Genomic DNA, 12,791 nt, shown 5'->3' on the forward strand with positions numbered 1-12,791 from the left:
TGACGGAAGGGACTTATGGACCGTAGATCCATCGACGGTCCGTAAGTCAGTCTCGTGGATCGAAGACGCGTACCTGAACAAAACTTTCCTTAATTCGTTTCCCTTTTTATTTAGGAGTTGTTTTCTATAAATAGGGCTTGTAAACCTCGTTTTTGGGGGTTAGACATTATTATTCTAGTTTTACTTTGTAACTTTGGAGATTAGTTTGCAACCCTAGCAATTATTGATTTCCCAAGTTCGTTTTGAAGATTTTGGCTTTGCAATTCAAGTTAAATTTCTGGGTTTGTTCTTTCTCTTTACGTAAGTTCATGATTTCTCCCTCTACAATTATGAATTGTGTTCTTGCTAATATGAGTAACTAAATCCACAACTAGGGTTGTGGGAACCATGATCGATTAACAAAGTATGAATAGTAAATAAGCAATTCTTGACTAGTATTTTGCATGCATTGATAATTCTTTCGTTTAGAAGTCTTTTTAACGGTGGCCAACGTTAGAACTCGCCTTGTTACTACTTGCCGGACCAAGGAGGTAATTAACAAGAAAAGAATTATCAACATAGATTTAGTGTGATACTATCTAATAGGCTAGTGTCGATTGGTGCGAAGTAATAACTAAGCCAAACATCGATTATGATGTCTAATATGAGGTAAAGGTAAGGGTTAGTAAATTATACACACGTAGCCGGACCAAGGTGCGGGGTGAAATTCTCTAGATGCCGGACCAAGGATTTAGAGATACCTAACTTATCACTTTGCATGTAATACACTAGAAAAGGATTGCTGTTACTAGGATTGCTGCGTTATGAGATTGTGGGGAACACGTATACCCTAGTTATTTCTCTTATCTTGATAACAACCAAAGTTGAGTTTGATTATTGATTACTTATTAAGTTCTTACTATTTGTTTTACACAAGCACAACCCCCCTTTAATTACCTGTTTCTAGAAATAATTTGACTAATTGAATATAATTGTTGGTTAAAGTAAAGTCTAAACCATTTTCCTCGTGGGATCGATCCCAACCTACAAGTTGGGTTCTTTACTTGATAACGATCGCTTATACTTCTGTAAGGAGGTGTAATTTGAGCGTATCACTATTCCCTCCGCACTCTCCAACCCCCACCCTCTCACCCGGTAAGAATTCACCCACACTGGATATTAGTACCAAACTAATACAACTTATCATGAGTAAGTAATAATTAAATGAGGTGAAAGTATACATTAACTAACCACAATTAAGTGATAATGTCGTAAATCTATTGATTTGTTGTAAATTGGTGGTGTGAGTAAGTATTTAGCCCTCTCTCTTTCTTTGTGATATCCAACTAACTACCAAATTTCTTTCATTTTTCTTACATCACTTTTACTTTTCCATAACTATACTTCAATGGAGATGAGAGTAGCAAATTATTAGATGAGTTGACTAACCTTTTTAGGTGATGAAACTTTATATCCTCTGCTTGCTTTGTTATTTGATCAATACAGCTCAAAATTCTGGAAATAAACAGAGGAATAATTAAGACCAAAAATGGTGCATAGTATTATTCCAAAAGCATGAATCAATTAGAATGGGGCCACACTTGTCTGCCACAAAGGCAAAAGATAAAGAAAATTAATCAAGTTTTCAATATTCTGCTTACTTAACATCACTTCATCCATTTTATTTGACAATATTTTCTTATTTCCCTGTCCGAAAAATATTAACATTCTTATAATTTTTTAGTTAAAAGTTTTATATCCACACAAATACTTGACACGTTTATGATTATAAGTTTCAAAAGTACTTTTATTTTTCTTCTAAATTAAGCTTTGTGAAAACTCAAACAATAACAAACAAAATGCAACAGAGGAAGTACTTATTTGACCATGTATACTTGCATGCATGTGAGATGACAACAAAGAGAAACCCTTCATACGATAAGATATAATTTATGTATTGAGTCCTATGTGGCATAATGGACACCACGTAGGACACAAATTGTCATGTAATCACGTAGGACGTGTGTGTTTATTTGCTTAACTTTATACAAGCGTAAATGTCTACTTGTGCACACTCAAAGTTGGAGGGCATATAAATGTGAAATCCGACCAAGTTAAAGGGCATACTTATGTATTATGCCTATTGAATAATCTGTCTCCACTCTCCCCTATTCCACCAACTCCATACATCTGATGAGTTGTATGGTGGGTGTATCAAGCCCATACAACTACTCAATGCAAATTCTGAAATTCTTTCTTCTCTCAATCCTGCAGGTTCATGCCAATATATAATAATTTATGTTGATTTTACTCCTTTTACTTCTCTAATGTTTGGTGCTATCTTATAGTTGTGTTGCTCATTGTTTGATACTTTGTTGATTGCCTATTTGAATGATGGAGTCAAATATGAGAAAGATGATGTGTTTGAATGGTAGTAATTATCATATGTGGAAAGGCAAGATGAATGATCTTCTATTTGTTAAGAAAATACATCTACCTGTGTTTGCTTTTAATAAATTAAACCCGAGTCTATGAATGATGAGGATTGAAAATTTGCATCTGCAGGTTTGTGGCTATATCAAACAATGGATTGAAGATAATGTTAGAAAACACATTGTGAATGAGACACATGCTAGAAGCTAATGGGATAAGCTAGAGACATATTATGCTTCAAAGACTAGCAATAACAAGTTGTTCCTGCTGAAACAATTGATGGATATCAGATATATAGAGAGACCAATCCTATTTCAGATCATATAAATGTTTTCAGGGTGTCCTTGACCAGCTATCCGGAATGAGTGTAAAGTTTGATGAAGAAATACAGGGACTCTTGCTTCTTAATACTCTAGCAGACTCTTTTGAAACTCTTCGAGTTCCTTTGATTAGTTGGTTATCCAGCTTACGCTTGTAATTGCAGGTACTAGATTACATTGAAGATAGCAGTCTTGAGGAAATTGCATAAGAAACTTCAAGAGCTTAGGGTATTTTCTTCTAATCCATTTGCTCGGGGACCGAATGTATCCTTGGCAGAGCAAGGCCTTGTACCTGTCTCAGTGGGCTGCTGTAAGCTTCAGTCAGCTTTATACTTCTGCTGCCAAATGACAAATAACGTCTTAGTTACTATTCATCTTTATACAACTTTTGAATCAATAATTGAATCAATGACATCTTTTGCCTCATATGCCACAGCTAAAACACGTGCCCATAGATCTTTATACAACTCTTCCTCAAAATTCACAAAAAAAGATCTTATGAATTCTAGGTCTTGTTTCACCTGCCCAATTTCTTCCTTTATCAAAGCAATTGAATAAGCATTAGAATCCAGCAAATCATTTAAGTGTCTCTTTAGCAGATGCATGAAGAGAGGTCCATCACTCATGGGGAAGCAACATTGAGATGAATCCGGGACTTTCAAATAAACATATTTGAGATCTTCCTTGAGGAGTTCAATATCTTTTAGCAAGTCTAGTGTTGTACGATTTGTTTCAGTGGTACTCTCTTTCTTCATTGCTTTCTCTTCTAAGTCCCAAACAAGATTTGATACCTTCCTGGTAAGTGCTCCAACACGTGCCAAGAGATCAAAAAATGTGTCATGATGAATCAAGTCAGTAGGCATGTCAGTAAGAATAATCAACAGGAAGTCCATCATGACGTGAATGTTTCAAGCTCCTGAAATGCTTGGGTTGATTACAGTTACCATGTGCTCTTGTAGATGAATCAGATATTCTCTAAGAATGTCTGGAAATGTTTCCAGAATCTGTTTAATGAAGCGTCCAACTTCTGCTGAAGTTGAAGATTTCAAATTTGTATAACATATGTTCATAAGCTCCAATTCAATTGGAACAATCTTCAAGAGTAGATGTTCTAACATGATGAGGTGAGAGTGTTTATCAGTCTGATCATCCTCATCTAGCTCAGACTGTGTATGACACTCCCAAAGAAAGAGTCCTACTCTCTCAGCCATGAGTTGAAATTGAGGTAAGACGACATAGTCAACACTCTCGTGCTCAATGCAACCATTCACTATCAACCCATGGAAATCTCTTACGTTGCCACACACATTCTGAAGAATCTCATACTGAGTCACTAATGGAAACTTCTTCTCAGCAAGAAACTTGGATATATGATAGAGATTCAGGAGCAGGAAGTCCAACTCCTCCTCAGTCATGGATGTAGAATGAGGACATGAGCTGATACAATCGTCGATATTATCCATGAGGCAACCAAGGACATGAGGCATGTTGTATTTATTGTCAACATCAACCAAAATTGACTGAAACAGATCTTTAACCTGTTCTCTTATCGAAGTCATTACATCTTCAAACTGCTCCAAATCGGAATAAGAAAGCAAGACGTTTGCACAAATTAATGCCAGCGCAAATTTCAGTTCTCTAATTAGATCCACGTCAAGAGCTATTTGATTTTCTTCATTCTTTAACCTCTCCATGATATCCACAACATTGACAACGTCCTTGCGAAAAGCAGAAAATGACACCTGCCAAAAGACCAAAGCCACATTTCTATCATATATCATATATCATCATCATATCATATCATATATTACCAAAACTGAGAAGAATCTAAGTCAAAAGTTGGATTACAAAAATACACCTTTACTATTTGTTGACACCCAATTTTGGCCTAATATTTTCAAAAATTCATAACTTTTAAGTTTTATTTATTTAATAGTTCAAGATAATTTTTTTTATAATTTTAAATAAGTTTATCGATAACTATTCTTATTTATCAAAATTTAGAAATTTTTTTTCCTAGTTAATCTTAAAATTACACTTTTTACATGTCATTAGTTACGTTCATTACATTTTTAAATATTTATTTTTAATATAGTTCAAAAATTCATTTCGATGTGGATAAAATTTCTTACACATATATTTTGGGCCACAACCTTGAGCCCATGACTTGGGCCCATTGATAATTTTCAATTCTCTACATATAAAACTAACACATTAGGTTAAAGGGAGGTGGTGAAAAATATTTTAGATTGGGGTTTCAGATTTTTATTCAAAATGAGTTTCACTCTTCATTATTTTCCGGTCACCACCACCCCGGAATCCGCCCAAGCTCCGGCAACTCAAAACCCCATTCATTTTTCTCCTTTTTCCGGCGAAATCCCACCAGCTCCGTTTCCATTCCTCACTGCCTCTCCTCTCCTCCACAACGCCTCTTTTTCTTCTTTTCGGCGAAACGAATGACCCCCAAAGCAGCCTGAAACAACCACCAAACAAACCCATTGCCTCTCCTTTCTCCTCACTGCCAGCAAACAGCAACCCAAAACCACCTCTGTTTTCCAGCAAATACAACCAAAAAACCCCAACCTAAACAACACCAAACAGCCGACCGAAACAACCTCCAAACCACCAGGCAACTACCCTCGTTTTCGAAAAAACGCCATCCCCGTCTTCCCCCTTTGTTCGCTGCACCAAGTAGCTCCGACGAGGAGCTCCAAGCTCCTATGAACCGGAGCAAAATAAAACAACAGTCAGTTCCCTTTCCCCTTTTCCATTTTCGATTTTTTTTTTTGTTCTTTTATTTGTTTTGCAGGTGTAAGATCTCCATTATCCGGCGAAATCAATAAACCAGCGAGCTCCGTTTCAGTTAGACATCACCAACGCAGCCAGCAACGAGCAATGGTGACAACAACAACGATCTCTGGCGGTCAGGCCCTCTTGTTTTATTTTCTTCTACTTTGATTGTTATAGTTGTTGTTGGTTGCATTATTATTATTATTATTATTATTATTATTATCATTATTTGTTTTCATTTTCATAGACATTGTGGTTATTTTTTATGTATTTTTGCTTTGTGCATTTATTAGTGAGTTGAATTTACTGTTTTAGTTCCCTTCTTTATTTTTGATGATTCTTGCTTTTTATTATTATTTTTATTTTATTCATTGGATTGTTTAATTTTGTTGGGTTGTGGTTATCATGTATCGGGAAGTTATATTCTATTATCGTTTTGATAGCTTTATTGAAATGTTTTGGATTTTGGTGGTTTCTGTGATTGTTAGATTTTTAGGATAGATTTTTATTAATTGTTAATTAATTATTTGTCATTGTAGTTAGTTTTTTTAAAAAAAATTAATTAATTTCTATGCCCATTTATGTTTCTTTCGTTTTTGTTAAGTACTTTGTTTGGTTAATTTTCTATTTGTTAATGGACATTGTTAATATTTTCATTAAATTTTTACTTCTATGTTAACTTCAAGTATTTCCTAATAAATTTACTTCGGTTGTTGTTACTTTATTATTGTTTTGAGATATTTCAAATTGACATTATATTTTACTTTCTTAGGTCTATTTAAATTACAAGTTAAAAATGGCCAATGAGAAAATCTCTCCGTCGATTTTGGAGGCCTTTACATTGTAAAAGACGGAATTTTATTTTAAGTTTATATATTTTATTTGTTAAAAATGGCCAATGAGAAAATCTCTCCGTCGATTTTGGAGGCCTTTACATTGTAAAAGACGGAATTTTATTTTAAGTTTATATATTTTATTTGTTAAAAATGGCCAATGAGAAAATCTCTCCGTCGATTTTGGAGGCCTTTACATTGTAAAAGACGGAATTTTATTTTAAGTTTATATATTTTATTTGTTAAAAATGGCCAATGAGAAAATCTCTCCGTCGATTTTGGAGGCCTTTACATTGTAAAAGACGGAATTTTATTTTAAGTTTATATATTTTATTTGTTAAAAATGGCCAATGAGAAAATCTCTCCGTCGATTTTGGAGGCCTTTACATTGTAAAAGACGGAATTTTATTTTAAGTTTATATATTTTATTTGTTAAAAATGGCCAATGAGAAAATCTCTCCGTCGATTTTGGAAGCTTTCCCATTTTAAAAGACGGAATTTTATTTTAAGTTTATATATTTTATTTGTTAAAAATGGCCAATGAAAAAATCTCTCCGTCGGTTTTGGAGGCCTTCCCATTTAAAAGACGAAAATTTAGTTCAAGTTCATATAAATTGTATGTTAAAATTGGCCGATGAAGAAATTACCGTCGATTTCCAAGGCCTCCCATGTTAATAAGACGGGTTTTTATTTTTTTAAGTTATTGTTTAATTCACTTATTTTTATTCATATTTATTTATTAGTAACACTTTTACTAAGTGTCTTTACAGGTATCCCGAGCTGCTTCCCATTGAAGCTATTCGAACAAAGTTCGAACAATATTTTGATTCATTATCGTATATTATTGACGATAGATAAATCTAGGCTGTTTCTTATACTATTTTATTTTATTACTTGTGTATCTTGTATGTTTGTTTTATTTGTATATTATTTTTATCTCCTCCTCAATTTGAAAAAATGAACTCAGTCGGGACCCACAATTGTGGATTTCGAAGGATGCCTAACACCTTCCTTTCGGAATAATTTGAACCCCTTACCTAGAATCTTGGTTTCGTAGATCACTTAATGGTTTCCTAGTTTTTCCTAAAATTAGGTGGCGACTTCTTTAAAATTTGTTTATTCTTAAATTTCTTTTAAAATTGAATCAATTGTTTATTTTTTGAGTCACCGTGACGTTTCGCCCTATTCGAATAGAGTAGAGATGTAAACACTATTAATAATTTATTTTCTTAAAATCATTTTAAAAAATTATTATTTTCATTTAATAAATAGCACAAAAATCTACTTTAAAGTATTTTTTATTTTTTAAAAATTATCTTATTATAGAAATCAACTTCATAACTACACCTCTTCATTTTCGCAACTTATATTCTAATAATATTCATTAATCTTGTGCCTTTAACTCACACATTATCATCTTCCTGACACTTATTTTTAATAATCTCTATTATTTCTATGTCTTTTCAAATTCATAACCCCAAAAAATATGTTATAATATTATTAAATATATTTTTATTTTTATTTAAATTAATTACCCCTAAACTATCCGAAATAGCTCATATTTACCCTTAAACTATATTCTGGCTTAAAACCACCCTTCCCGTCGTACTATTGGGTCAAAAGTACCCTTCTTATTAACGGAAGTTGTTAAATGCCATGTTGATGCCATGTGGATGCCACATTGCATGCCACGTAATCGCCATTAGGATTCCACTGCCACGTATTTTTTTAATTTATCTTCATAACTGTTATTTTTTAATTGTTCCTACTTATGATAATTTCAAGTGAATTCTTTTTCTTCTTATAATGTTTACAAACAAGAAATTGATATATAGACAAAACATGTACTTATGATTTTATCCCGTCATATGCATCATTCAAAGAGAAAATTAAGAAGTTAAAACAAATTATTCTTTGAAACTACCGTTATTTTATATGAATAGTGGGAATATATTATAAGAAGTTGCTCAATTAATTTTCCATATCATTTTATACATTTACAAACAAAAGGGTCAACAATATTCTTACAATAACCAATACTTATGTTTTTCAATTACACTAGCAACATATTTGATAGTATGTTAATTTAAACAATTTTGTATTAACAAAAGTAATTATGGATTGAAAAAAATTGTGAGTCTCTTAAAATTTGTTCTTTTTAACTTTATGTATAACTGTTACTACAACATAGAAAAAAAGCAATATAATTTGATTATATAAATTTATAGAATTGGTCGAACTCCATTCGCATTATATTTCTATGATACATCACATGCCTCACTTTTAAAAGTGAAAAAAGTAAGAGAAAATTACAAGAAATGAAATGAAAGATTTTATATACCTGTAGATTGTAGTTATTTTTTTATTCCCTCCGCATTTCTCTATTTAAACACTTTGAAATTACCTCCATAATTGTGAAAGTAACTTTAGAATATTTTTTGTTTCAAGATCTATCATATTATATTAAAAATAGGAAGATCCTAACTCTAAAGTTGGATTATGAAAATGCCCTTTAAGTTTCTTAATTAAATAAAAAAATGACAGGTATGTTGACCAAATACATTGTCAAAGGCTAGAATTTATCATCTTCCACTACTTAATGACGTTTATTCGTGGGTCCTTTTAGCTTCTGTTGTTACATTCTTCTATTAGCATTCCATTCATTTTTGGTTTATCCTTTTATAAATTGAACAAGAAAATGTTAGTCCTCTTATTTTTTGTGTTTCATCCTCTTGTTTTACTCACTTAATTTTTTATTGAGAAAATGCATAAGTACCTCCAACCTATGCATGAAATCTCAGAGACACACTTATACTATACTAAGGTCCTATTACCCCTCTCACCCCCCCCCCCAAAACTTATTTTATAAATAATTTTCTACCCTTTTTCGGCCTACGTGGCACTATCTTTTGGGCCCAACGCGTGTTGACAATTTTTTTTAACGCCGAAAAAGGTAGAAAATATTTATAAAATAAGTTCGGAGGGTAATATGATCTTAGTATAGTATAAGTGTGTCTCTGGAATTTCGGGCATAGGTTGGGGGGTACTTATGCATTTTTCCTTTTTTATTTGTTGGTTCCTTCTATTTTAATTAATATATTGTTTTGTTTAGATCTTCTCATTTTGTATCGTATGATGGCAGGTATATCTTACCGCTTTCTATGTGGATTGACTAGATGTTACAAAGGTATTTTCTTTAATTTTCATTCTTTATTTCAATTTTTTTTTTTGAAAATTCTTACCATAATCTCTTTAAAGTTAGAGTTTTTTATTTCTCTAAAATCTTGTATAAAATGGTATGATAGACAAGAAGGTCCTAAAACATTTACAAGTGTTATTGTATATTGAGATGGGTCCATACTAATAAACCTGTAGACGAGTGAGTAACAATTTTCCTATCAAATCAGATTAAAAAAATCATTTCCTATAACTTTTCGTTTGAGTTTTGTTATTTTTATAGTTGTTTCTTTATTTTTAATGAATTGATTGTCAAATCTAGATAATATCTTGGCATAATAAGAGTTCTAAGCTAATTTTTGGGGATTATGTTTATTCATTATTTTTTCTTATTTCTTGATTTGTTATTGTATAAAATGTATTTTTTTTTGTATTTTTTACGCTATGCTACAATTCTTTATTTAATCATAAAAGTCGTAGTTTTTATTTCTAAAAGAGAAAATAATTGTGATCTTTCTTTATTTTCCTGTGGTATGTTTTGGAGTAAGCTTTTTAAACTTTCAATGTATTTGTTCACTCTTTCCTGGAAATGTTGTTTTTTTACTGCAGGGCGAAATAATTTTCTCTTAACGAGTAAGAAAGAAATGTCATCAGCATGTTAGTAAGAACCCTTATTCATTAATTAATTTGAAATAAATTTGAAGTTTGTCCTTTATAATATGTGCAGACCGAAATTCATATATATTTTCATCAAATCTATTGATTGATTGATAAATATTCATTCATTCTTAATTCAATTCTTGATAATGGAATGACCTTATAAGAAGTACCCTCAAAGTGGAATGTCACACATGAATTCGAATTAGTGGAACACCAAATGGGAAATAAAAAAGTCTCTTACATATTTAGTCAAATTGCTCTCATACTTAACTAATCATCACAACCATATTTTAATATTGTCTTACAGTTTTCAAAAATATCTATTTCATATATTTGGGATACACGTGCAATGCACGTGTCCAGAAACTAGTATTATTATAGGTGTAAAGATCTTAACTTCAAATTTTGATTACGATTTTAACCCTTCACTAAATTTAAATATTATTAAAAAACTAATTAATAAAATATTAAACAATAATTATATGGTATTAATCCATTATATTTCTAGATAGAATTAATTTATGGAATTCTAAAATGGAGTTTGGTAGATGAAATGTTATTATTAAAAAAACTAATTAATAAAATATTAAATAATAATTATATGGTATTAATCCATTATATTTCTCGATAGAATTAATTCACGAAATTCTAAAATGAAGTTTGGTAGATGAAGTGTTTCGTAACAACAAATGACAGTAAATAATATCCTTTAAAAACTGAAATATCCTTAAACATTAAACAACAAAATGTCCTTTGAATTACCACACATCTTAATATGACACACATATTTAGATTTTAGTCATAAACTTTACATATCCCAACTTTAACCAATCTAATTCTCATAAATATTATGTGTATCATCAATTTTTAAATGACTTTTATAACTCTTGACTTATAATTATATACACCAAAAAGTTGTTTTCAAAATCACTTTATATTAATGCATGCACTTTGTTATTCCGGTGTATAATTGTTGATGGTTGATTATTGGTGGATGTAATTATATTGCTCATCACAGTCACTTTATGTTAATGCATACACTTAGTTATTCTAAATGTATAATTGTTGGTGGATGATTGTTGATGGACGTTATTGTTCATCACATATGCAACAAAAAAAGGTAAATCTATTTATGCTTTTATTAGTTATTGAGGAAGTTCCTCCATTCTTTTAAACTGGAATTGTTTCTCTCTTTAATTTTTGTTATTTAAAAATTTTAGAATTCATTACCTATTTTATTGTTTTTAGTACTCTATTTCATCTTATTTTCGAATATTTGTGGGATGAACATAATGTACATCTGAAGTTGTATAATTTATTGTGATGCTATAATAACGTAATTGATATTGATGAATTTTTATATATTCTCTTCAAACATTATATGACATCTTCACAATTAATAACTCATGTGAAATCTACGTATCAAAATGATACAATTTCTTAAAACTGTTTGATATGATTGTCAGATTGTCCATTTGATGTTAAGTTTTAATTTGGTGTTAACACTCCTTCTCTTTTGATTACTTAATTTTATGAATAACTATTTATACATATTGTAATTGTATTTAAATCACAAATATTTATACTAAGTAGCATGAAATACACACATATTTGGATTATTGATGAAGATGCAGCATTGACTCCATATAGCAACGGGAATTGCTCTCTGGCTTCTTCTTAGGAAGACTTCAGGTATAAGTTCTATGTTGATCTTTCACCCGCGTTTACTTGCTTGAGCCTTGTAGTTGCAGTGCTGGTTATGGTGGCAGTGAAATGATTTGACCCTTTGTTGAGCGACTTCGCAGCAATTAATTACAAATAATGAGTTTAAACTCTTGTTGTTGTGCTATATCAGTAAGGACAACTATTGTATTTTTTTTTTGGGGGGAGGGGGGGAATGTTCAACTGTGTATCCTATTTTGTATCATTATGTATCAGTTTTAACTTTCTCTAGTGACTTTTTCTTCTGTTGCAATGGTGCTGTCAATGTACTTCTGGTCATGTATTTTTGTAATTCTCTTTGAAGATTAATGTGAACCTTTCATTCATTTTGAGTGCTGGAAATCCCATTTGTTGAACGTTTAGAAGAAGGTATTTCAGTGTTCTAGTACGAGTCAGTTTGATAAACAAACACTTATTTTCGTTCAGAGTGGGATTTCAGCCTAATTTGGTTGAATGTTCTGAGGAGAGGAAGTCATGAGTGCTTATAAGCTCTCTATAACCTCTTCACTTCACGGGCTAGCTTTTGTGATGAAAGTTCGTTGGGTTTTTGACAGTAGTATCAATGTCGTTTTAAATCAGTACCTTGATTGAGGTTGAACGATTGTGCTTTGAGCACATAAGATGGGACTTCAGACCAAGTTTGACACAAAGGAGGTTTGGACAGGCCATATGTGATTGTGAATCTAATTATTATTGATGTTAACGTGAGGTTGCCATAGAAACTTGTAAACGTCAAATCCTCCGCAGACGGCTTATAAGCAAGAAAATTATTGTGTGTGTGAATGCAAAGAAAAAAATAAAGAGATACCTAGTGGCAGAAAAGTAAGAAAATTCTGCTATTGTCAGAAAAGCAAAAACATAAATCAATGAATCCATC

Source organism: Solanum tuberosum, unplaced genomic scaffold, assembly GCF_000226075.1.
Source record: "Solanum tuberosum cultivar DM 1-3 516 R44 unplaced genomic scaffold, SolTub_3.0 scf00411, whole genome shotgun sequence".
Lineage (NCBI taxonomy): Eukaryota > Viridiplantae > Streptophyta > Magnoliopsida > Solanales > Solanaceae > Solanum > Solanum tuberosum.